Source organism: Catharus ustulatus, chromosome Z, assembly GCF_009819885.2.
Source record: "Catharus ustulatus isolate bCatUst1 chromosome Z, bCatUst1.pri.v2, whole genome shotgun sequence".
Classification (NCBI taxonomy): Eukaryota; Metazoa; Chordata; class Aves; order Passeriformes; family Turdidae; genus Catharus; species Catharus ustulatus.
Window position 1 is genome coordinate 50,261,638 of NC_046262.2, and position 10,706 is coordinate 50,272,343.

Below are 10,706 nucleotides of genomic sequence, written 5' to 3' on the forward strand. Positions count from 1 at the left end.
TTCCTAACACTGCTCACATAACCCTAAAATGCAACACTTTGGCCTGGTCCTGTACATTCACATCACAGGTTATACACCATCAGCAGAGGACTTAACCTCAATACACAACAGAGAATGGTAAAAATGCACCAAATATCTGCCCAGGTCTTACTCGAGCATTTCTCTCAGAAGGTTCTGGAGATACCAATTGGCTGGTGCTGGTGGGGGTGTAAATATCAATTGTCATAGTTCTTTCCTTGCACAGCAAACAGATGTTCAGCATCAGGACTCAGGGAAACAGCATAAAGCTGAGTTGAGATAGCTTTAGGCTGGATGTCAGGAAAATGTTCTTGCGCTCCAGAAAGTGCTGGAGCACTGGAACAGGCTCTCCTGGCCCATGGTCACTGTAGCAGGAGCTCAGGAAGCATTTGGAAAACGCTCTTGGGCCCAGGCTGTGATTTCTGTGCTGTCCTGTGCAGGGCCAGGAGTTGGAGTCCATGACCCTGATGGGTTGCTGCTGACTCAGCATATTCTAACAAGCTAGGCTTCGTTTCCCAGGGGGTTCTCTCTGAAAAGTCTCTTTTCCTTCCTCTAAAGACTGAACTTACCTAGTAAGTATTGACTTCAATCCTCCCTCTGAGATGGGGCTGATTTGCTGTAAGGATTGTCAAACATTCCATGTTACATGGCTTGCTCTGTTCCTTTGAAAATCAATAAGGTTCATATCTTCCACAAGACAAATACAAAATCTACTCAAAAAGCTAAAATGAGGTAATAAAACCTCAAGATCATCAATATGAAATGTGCTGGTTTAGACTTCATCACCTGACACCTGCTCAGAGTTCCATAGAAAAGCCCATAGCAAAAGTCTCCATCAATTTGACCTCTACAACACATTAAATAACTCATCATCACACCACTACCACCTCTCAAAATCTGTCCTTTTTCTTTCTTTGAAAACATGACAACCACTGCAGATTCAGATCTGTGCTGATGTCTGTCTCCCCAGCTTAAAAAAATTATAAAAATACAAAGATACCCAGAATCAGGAAATTCATGTCTTAAAAGCAGAACTAAGATTGTGTCGGAAGGGAAGCAAGTGTGTTTATACCAGATCTCCGCAAGCTCAGGCTGCCCTTTCCAGATTTATACAGGAAAAAGCCCACTTGCCCTGATGTCCAGAAAAGCCTGAGCAAGGCATTTCAGGGTGGAGTGCTGCTCACACAGCCCTTTCAGAATACAAACCAGTACCTTGAAGCAGTTCACACCTCATACAGGAAATTGCCTCCAAGGCAATCTCCTTAAACTTTGCAATGGAACAGGAGAAAGTGTTTTCACCCTTTACTTTCTAAGGAGTAGATGTTTGAAATTTGTTATCATCATGAAGCATAAACGGACCGACTGAATTTGGATAGCAGAACATGGCTCTCACTAAACTGTGAATTTCTTCAGGTTGAAAAATCCCTGCCACTGCTCTGGGCAAACAAAACAACAAACCAACAGGGTCAAGCAATGAGTTCTTAGGAGTCATTGTGGGATCAACTGAAACTGTATCCCTGTTGAATTTGACTCCCTTGACTCAGTTTCAAGACACTTTTTTCCTAGTTAAAAAGAAAAATATTCCTACTTGGTATGTTAATTCTTGCATGATTCAGCAACAGCCTATGCAGATGGAGAACATTTAAAAAGGAAGAAAGGAGCTACTGCATCTTTCAGTGGGTGTGCTGATCATGAATGGATATGATAAAGAAATACTTATAGACTTCAGAGGAGCACAGGAAACATTACACAATAAAGAAAGGTTCCAAGGAAGGTGATGACTCAATCAAATGACAGCAAAGAAATCCTGAGCTGAAAGTGGAGCCACAAACTCTATCATGTAGGATTTGCCTGGAACACCCTTCCCTGGAAGGCAATCCCCACAGATCCCAGCAGAAGCCAATTACCTGTGAGAAGCCACTTACTCCATTCAAATCAAATACTGCATAAGCAGCTACCAAAATGTTGTCCTCTGAAACTTGTTCCAGGAAATTTAAGTATGACAAGAAACTGTTTCACACATTCAAGGAACACCTGTGAAGTTACTCCATGAAGTAGTTAAAGAATGCAAGGAAAAGAGAAAGAATAAAATAAGGCTTGGCAAGCAACAACATAACCAAGACTTCATCATTGACAACTATTGTAGCAAAACAAAAATGCTCCAAAACTTTTCAAGTTTTCTCTCTTTTCCTCACATCGACTTGCACCTTGAGGCATCTGCATGAATGTCAGGAAAATTTTACAGAAAACGTTACATAAGTTGCTCGATAGTTTCTAATTTAAACAGTGGAGGAAACAAGTAAAAACTAGGAACAAAACTATAGCATGGCGGAAAAATTGCTAGCAGAACTCCAGAATCTCACGTGCTGAAGGATCATTCCGAGGGTACCCTTCCCTGTCCTTTTGCCTGACTCCATCTCTCTGCAGGCAGGCAAGTATCTCTGGCTTCCTGTACTTTGTCAGGGCAAGTAAATGAATCACCCTGTCCCTGTAGGGTCGGCCATAAACAGCAGTGCAAGAATTCCCTTCACTGCCTGCAAGTTTCATGGGCACTGATTTCTTCTTCTCAGGTGCAGGATGTGAAGACTTTGGTTGGGTCTTTTAATGTCTGCTTGTTTTGCCAAAGGAAAGGAAAACAAATTAAAAAAAAGTCATACGGGAGTTTGGAAGAAGGCAAGGAAGTTGATTTATGAAGCATGTACCAGGACTATTGAACCTCCATTTGTTCTGCTTCTTTCAATCTGTAAGAACTTAGATAATGAAGCATTAGAAAGATAGGGTAATTTTAAAAAGCTGGTAAAGCGTGATAGTGGAGGTTTTTCTGAAAAGTTCTTTATATGCATGGTGCTTTTGTATGATTTCCCCACTTCGTAAGCTCAAGCATCGAGTTATGTCAAGAATGACATGGACAGTGGGATTAAGGGCACCCTCAGCAAGTTTACCAGCACCAGGGGCATGGGATGCCATCCAGAGGGACCTGGACAAGCTTGGGAAGTGGAGCCCTGGAAACCTCACCAGGTTTGATAAGGCCAAGGACAAAGTGCTGCGTCTTTGGTTTTGGGGCATCCCCTGTCACCGAGGCAGGCTGGGGCATGACGGTGGGGAGGACTTGAGGGTACTGATGGATGAGAGGTTGGAGATGAGTAAACAACCATACAGATATGCAGTAAAAAATGAAATGGAAGTATGTCTAACTCTGGTCCATCAGGTTTAACACTCTCGGCACTTTGCAAAACGCCTTTTCTGTCTGGTTCATGCACACTCTGCTCATCTCTTTGCTTCTGGTTATTGCAAGTACTATAATGCAATGGCAGAAAAAAAACCCCTTTTTTGTGCCCGTGAAACAGGGAGAATAGTAAAGCACTAATATACACCAGTGCCTTTGTGTTTCTGGTCCCTGGTTTCACTGCTCCATTTTCACCAGGGTTGCCCACACAGGAGTTTGGAAAAGCACTGCACTGATACCTTCATCAAAATCCAAAGGATGGGATTTTTGCATCTTATCCAATTCTGTTTTTTCCTCTTTAGACATGGCAGTCTTCCCTGCACTCTGGAAGCCACTGGGATTCCAGAAGGAGTCTGAATTCCACATTTTTGTCGTACACCAGGGGTGGTTGTGGAAATAGAGGTGACTCTTGGAGGCAGGTTCAAAGCTGAACAGGATGTGGAAGACAGGAGAAATGACGAAGGAGAGTGGCCACCAGCTGCTGGCTGGACATCACTGGGCTGTTGGTCAATCCTCTGCTTCTTGTTCATCCCAGGATTGATAAAATCAGAAGCCAGAAGCCGTTTCTGCAAAGATGATCAGATTTAGTTTTGCTCCCATTCTGAAAAAGAAGCATTTCTGAACTGGCAATGGAAACACATCTTTATTCCCTAAAACAGCCTGTCAAACAAGGAGGTGCTGCAGCTAAATATGTTCCCTATTTCATTCCTACTTTCCCACCTGACTATTCAGCAAATCCTACTCCAACTCTGTAGCTAAAAGGCTTTGGGAGAAAGACACTGCCTTCAGCAGCTCTATCAAAGGCTTGCCCAAAATGGGGAGCTCAGGTTAGCTTTATCTGGCTCCCTGTTTCTGCTTAGGCACACCAGGAGGACACTCAGCTCTTGCTGTCACACACCCACTCCATTCACCAGAGCAGCCCCAGAAGCCGCCGGTGCTGATCACAGCGTGTCCAGAGCAGGGATGAGAACAGCAGAGAGCAGCCCCAGCCTGGCTGCAGGTGTCATTGCTGCTGTTCTCCAGAGCAAACCCTGGATCACCCTGAGCCTCTTCCCCACGGAGCACCCACTGCTCCCATCCATGCACATCAGCAGCTCAGAGCAGGAGAGCCAGACCCGGCTCTGTGCCAGCCTGCTGACAGAAATCCTGTGGGCACGGAGGCAGGTGGGAAGAGGCTGCTGGGGCCTGCAGCATTTCCTGCTCTGGCTGGAACAGAGCCAGGGAAAAACAGAGCTGTGTTCTTCATCCTCTATTTAAAGAGACTTCTTTAAGAATGCAAAGATACCTTTTCTGCAGTGTTTGCCAGGCTTCTTTCAAGAGGTTTGCCTTGCTCTCTCATAGTGGTAAGAAAACAGGGCCCCTCTTGATTTTAACCCTGACAAGTCAGAGGTATTCCCTGGTGATTCAGAGTCCCCTCCTCACACATGGGATACCCTGAATCAAAATGGGGCCTAAATGCTGCCTAGGGCAGAGAAACAAGATTCCTACTAATGCATCACTACTGTAATTTGTCCTTCTTCTAGACTTCCCTAAGATTTCCATTCAAACAGTAGCACTGGGATGTCCCTGCATGTTTTAGCTACTAGAGCTTCCAGACCATCAAGAGCCTTCACAGACACAGCCAGGTACCAAAACCACGTACACATCTTGTCCTTAGCAGAGCTTCCTATGCACCATGAGAAACAAGTCATGTGTGCAGGCTTGTTGCAGGCTTTGAAAAGCATTCAGTGTGTTACAGAAGTACCTTGAAAAGCGTGCAGGAATGCCATTAGAAGTACACGCTGCAGGTTTTTATGATAGAAAGACAACACTGCTGCTTCATATCACAGATTTGACACCAAAAGCAAATGGGATAAAATAAAATACATGCTAGAGAATGTTTAAAACCTGACAAAATACCTGAGCAGTTCTCAGTGGAGTATCTCTCTCAGAAGGTCCCAGAGATGATGACTGGCTGGTGTTGGTGGCATTCTGAGGTGGAACTGTTTTTCTGTAAGGAGAGTCCAACAACTCAGGTTGCAAGGCAAAAATATCAACAGTCATAGTTCCTTCCTCACAGGGACAACAGACCTTCATTTCCCAGAGGGTTTTCTGAAATGGTTGTTGTCCTGACTGAACTTACTGCACAAGGGTCACCTCCAACATCTGTCTATCACTTTCACTGTAGCCAGGCCAATCTTCCCGAATGTCTTTAAGGAAATGTTCCTTCAGAGTGAGGGAATTCTCATTTGCATCCAGATTGGCTGCCTAGAGGCAGACATTTCAAACAGAAATGTTCATTACAGATAAATGCAGACTACAGATGGGAAACTGGTAGTGCAAAGCTAAAGCAAAGCTAAAGAGAAAATTGTGCACCAGTTTCCCAGGACTTTTGTTTGATGTGAAGAACAAAGCAGCTGTCATGTAAGAGGTGACAACAATTAACCAAGTTAGTCCATTTGGGCTGTAGAAATTTGGATGTAAGTAAATCCCAAACTGCTGCAAGCATGGAGGAAATGTGGACTATGAAAACCTCTCCCTGCACTAGGTATCCAGGTTTTTTGGTCTTTATGGCAGCTTTGAGAGTCAAGGTACACTATGCCAGAACTCTCAGCCTGAACCATTTGAAATACATGGAGAGGCCAGGTTTTTCTTTTCTTTTTCCTTTTCTTTTGAGTAACACCTGAAGAAAACCATCTCAATGGACAAATCCATATTTTTCCACCCTCAGGAGGACACCTACTGCCCTCTTGCTTCCCCCAGCTACATTGCCATGGCAGAGCACAGCCTGGGCCTGGAACAGGGCATGTTTTCATCATCCCATGAAGCACCACAGGATGTTGGCATTTGTCTCCTCAAACAGAACTGCTTTTCTTTCTCAAGTGCCTGCTCAGAGGAAACTACAGCTTCCTATGGTACAGTTGTAGGTGATAATCTAGCTAGAGCTGCACTTCAAGAATTTGGAAGTACCAAAGATACCCAGAATCAGGAATTCACTTGTTAAAAGCAGAACTAAGGTTGTGTTGGACAAGAAGTTGTGCATGTAAGATCTCTGTAAGTTCAGGCTACCAGTTGTTCATATATAGCAAAAAAACAACACCACCTCTCTATGAAGTCAAGAAAAATGTGAATAATAGTTTTCAGGACGTAGTGCTGTTCACACAGCCCTTTCAGAATGCAAACCTTGAGGCAGTTTATGCTACACACAAGAAACTACACTTTCAAAATCTCCTTAAATATTGACAAGAATAAAGGGAAAGGAGACAGTTTTTTCACCTTTTACCCTCTAAGGAGCTGAGCGTTGAAATCTTATCATGAACTTGAAGTATAAATGGGCTACATGCATTGGGATGGCAGACCATGGCTCTCATTAAACTGTGAATGTCTTCAGGGTGAAAACACCCTGCCACTGCCCTGGGCAAACACTGCAACAAACCTCACAGGTTCAGGGAAGGAGTTCTTAAAAATAATTGTGAGATTAACTGAAACTGCATCCATGTTGAATTTTCCTCCCTGGACTAAGTTCCAAAACACTCTTTTCCTAGCTAAAGAGGAAATATGTTAATGCTTACATAATTCAGCAACAGCCTATGTGGACAGGGAATATTTAAAAAGGAAGGAAAGAGCCACTGCATCCTTCAATCAGTGTGAATTGTATGAATGGCTGTGATAAAGAAACTAAAAGGAACTAAAAGGAACTAAAAGGAGAACTGGAAAAGCTACTGAATAATACTAAGTGCAAAGGAAGGTGAGGATTCAATGCACACGACAGCAAAGAAACCGTGTGCTCAAAGTTCAGCCACCACCTCTATCATGTAGGATTTGCCTGGAACACCCTTCCCTGCAAGGCAATCTCCACAGATCCCAGCAGAAGCCAAGTACCACTGAGAGGCCACCTACTCCATTCTAATGAAATACTGCCCTATGCAGTTACTAAATTTGCCTCCTCAGATATTTTTCTCAGGAAATTTTAAGTACCACAACAAACTGTTTCACCCAATTGAGAGTTTCACCCTCCAAAGTTACTCCATGAAGCAGTTAAACAGTGCAAGGAAAAGAGAGAGGCTGAAATAAGGCACGAGAAGCAACAACATTGCAAAGGGTTTGTCTTTGCCAGCTATTCCAGCAAAACATCAACAATGCCCCAAAAGTTTTGAAGGTCTTTTTTCTGTCCTCACATAGACTTGCCGTTGGGGGGAAACTGGGTAAAAGTTTATGGAAAAACTTTAGCAAGGAGCATTTCCTAAGCCTCTCATTAGTTTCTAATTGAAACCCTGAAGTAAGACAGCCAAGAGTCAGCACTGCCAGCACCAACTCCAGGATCTCACCTCCTGAAGGATCTTTCCAAGGGATTCCTTGTCCTTTTCCACAACTCCCTCTCTCTGCAAGCGGGCAAGGAGCTCTGGCTGCTTGTAATTCTTCAGAGCCAGTAAATGAATCACCCTGTCCCTGACTGGGCGTTGAGAAACAGAACTGCAAAGTCTCGGGAAGAATTTTGGCAGGGTTCGTGGGCATCGTTCTCTTCCTCTCAGGCACAGGATCTGGAGTGCTCTGTGGAGCTTTCCTGAGCTCTGGTATTTTAACTTCAGGAGAGGAAAAAGAGAAAAGGATTTGTCAAATGGGGGGTTGATAGAAAGCAAGGAAGTTGATTCAAAAGCATGTACCCAAGACTGTTGAAATTCCATTTGTTCAGCATTTATAGATCAGTAAGAATCCAAAAAAAAAAATAATTGGGAAGAAACAGTAATTTAAAAAACTGGTACTGGAGTGATACTGGAGGGAGGTTTTTTCAAAAAATTCTTCTTTTGCATGGATCTTTTATATGATTTTCCCAGTTTGTAAGCTCAAGCATTGAGCTATGTCAAGAGTGACATGGACAGTGGGATTAAGGGCACCCTCAGCAAGGTTGCCAGCAGCACGAGAGGCATGAGATGCCATCCAGAGGGACATGGAGAACCTTGGGAAGTAGGGCCCTGGGAGCCTATTCAGATTTAACAAGGACAAATTCATTAGTGCTGCATCTTTGGGGCTGGGACATGCCCTGGGCACCAAGGCAGGCTGGGAGATGAAGGTGGGGAGGATTTGGGGGTTCTGGTGGATGAGAGGCTGGGCATGAGCTGGCAACATGTGTTGGCAGCCCAGAAAGGCAACCGTGTCCTGGGCTGCACCAGGAGAAGTGTGGCCAGCAGGTCGAGGGAGGGGATATGACACACCAGGCACTGTTTTGAAACCAGGAACTCGTGCTTGGTAGCTGATGGAGACTTCATGAGTATTGGTGAGAAATCTGGGAGCTTTGTCCCTTCCATCAGACACACAGAGACTGACCTTTCTTGGCACGCTCCTTCAGCCTCTCAATGTAGGTCAAATTTTTAATGCCTTTCTCCACTTCCTGCTCCTTGGACCATGCCTCTCTGACATTTGCCTGCAAACCTAATTGCACAAACATCACACAGTTCAATTATTTACAGCACTGAAAGCTCATCAGTTATTGACTGAAGGCATTTTTAGTATTTTGAGAAGTTACATCCAATGTAGATACAGAAACTTCCCACAGCATTCAAGGAAAACACCTCCTAAAACCATACCCCTGCACGACTTCTGAAAAATATTACCTGAAACCATAACCAAGCATTAACATGAAAATTAGGACAGAGTTCTTCACCCAGAGGCTGGTCAGGCATTGGGACAGGCTCCCCACAAGATGTCTCACAGCACCAAGTCCACCAGAGCTCGGGAAGCATTTGGGCAAGGTCCACAGGGACATGGTGGGATTCATGGGGAGAGAGCTGGACTTACACATCCTTGTGGATCCCTTCCAAGCATATTCAGTATATTCTCTGATTCTGTGTCAAAGCCCAATCCCTAACTGGTACTGCATGGAGCATGTTGCAAGGGCACCCTGTACCCTACCAGCAACCAGACCTGTCTCACCTGAGCTTCTCAGTGCCAGCCCAAAGCAAAAGTGGCCCCAACTTCCACAATTGTCTCACTACTGCCAGCCCTCAAACCCTAGCCACTGAATGTTAAATATTTCCTTAGGATCTATGTCCAAGAATCAAACAAATTGTCATTCACATGCAAAACAGAAAATCCCCAATGAGAAATTTGTGAGTTTAGATTTGTCTCCCCAAAAAGCCTCGATGATGCTGCCTTAGAATGCTCTGCACTCAGCTAAGGCAGAGCAAGAGCTGCACTTGCAGTGGCAGGGATGTCCCTGCAGGCAGTGACTGCAGCACAGCCAGGTGAGAGCCCCTTTTTCTCAGGGCAGCTGTGCCTGGTTCAGCTCACTGCTGCAGGCAGCACCACTGAGTGCCTGAGAGGGGAATATCCACCTCCTGTCTGCCTGGAGCCAGGCTGCTTGGGGAAACAGTGCTCAGAACAGGTTAGTGACAAATGGCACTACCTAAGCACATTGTGCTTTGAGGACAATTAAGGACTCCATGGGGAAAATGATTTTCCTTTCACTTTCCTTGAAAAGAACCCAAAAGTATTATGGCAACAGTTACTGATAAATGACTGAGACAAAAAATTAAATCAAGCAATCAAGCCCTATGAAATTCTACATGGGACTTCCTCAAACACATTTTTGGTCAATTTTGAATGAAGTTTAATGGATGAGCACAGTACCTAGGTACTACAAAATCCAATTGCAAAACCAACAAATTAGCTACCAAGCCAGCAAACTTAAGTGCATTAGGTAGTTCAAACCATGACTACAATGCTCACAATTCCAACCTGTCAAGCAGTATGGTAAGAAGGAAGGACTGGCAGGCTTTCCAAGAGGAGAACAGGCCAATGGCTGAATGCAGTGACAAGAGATTGCAAGGCTTATCTGACGGCTAACCACCTACAACTGAGATGTCTGAACACACCCCTGTCCCAAAAATATGCTACAAAAGAAAACTAGCAAGTTGAAAATCTTACAGACATTGAGCAAAATATGTAAAACAACCATACCTCCAAGTGGGTTATACAATTTGGCAACCTGCACACTTCCAATGTGCGACACCTCACTGGCATTTGGCTAAAAGTAAAAAAGAAATGTTCTGTGAAACCTTCAGCCAACACTCCATTCCTAGTGATTCACCACGCCCTTAATTTTAAACAAGAGCTCGATTTGAAAAGTTTTGCTGTTCCATCACTAAAAACAGCTGCTCTGACACAATTCTCCCTCTGACAGCAGCTGGCTGCAAAACTGCCCTGAGACAGCGACCGTCACTTGGCCTCCAATGCAGCCAGGTGTTCAAGTAGCAAGTCATCCTTTCCCAATTGCTGGAATTTATAAGCACAGGCTTCCCTTGAAATCAAGTGCCTGAGCACAGCTGACCTGGCCAGAGCTCAGCTGACAAAGCAGGAGAGAATGGTTCCCAAAAAGATCACAAAGTCGGGGCAGCACCCAAGGCTGGGATTTATCTGGTACTAAGGAAGCACATGCTGGAGTGAGAGCCAAGAAGAATTTCAACTGAAAAAGGGGAATTTTGAT

At 44.4% G+C, this 10,706-nt stretch overlaps 1 long non-coding RNA gene across 1 annotated transcript; it reads right to left on the reverse strand.

Moving 5' to 3' along the window:
- Nucleotides 1-620: 620 nt before the first annotated feature.
- On the reverse strand, nt 621-10,249 carry LOC117010422. The gene is made up of 5 exons (XR_004420658.1): nt 10,181-10,249; nt 8,549-8,653; nt 7,552-7,806; nt 5,144-5,234; nt 621-3,810 (listed from the first exon to the last, which is right to left on the reverse strand). It is a non-coding gene; the product is annotated as an uncharacterized LOC117010422 (long non-coding RNA).
- Between the last annotated feature and the right edge of the window lie 457 nt (nt 10,250-10,706).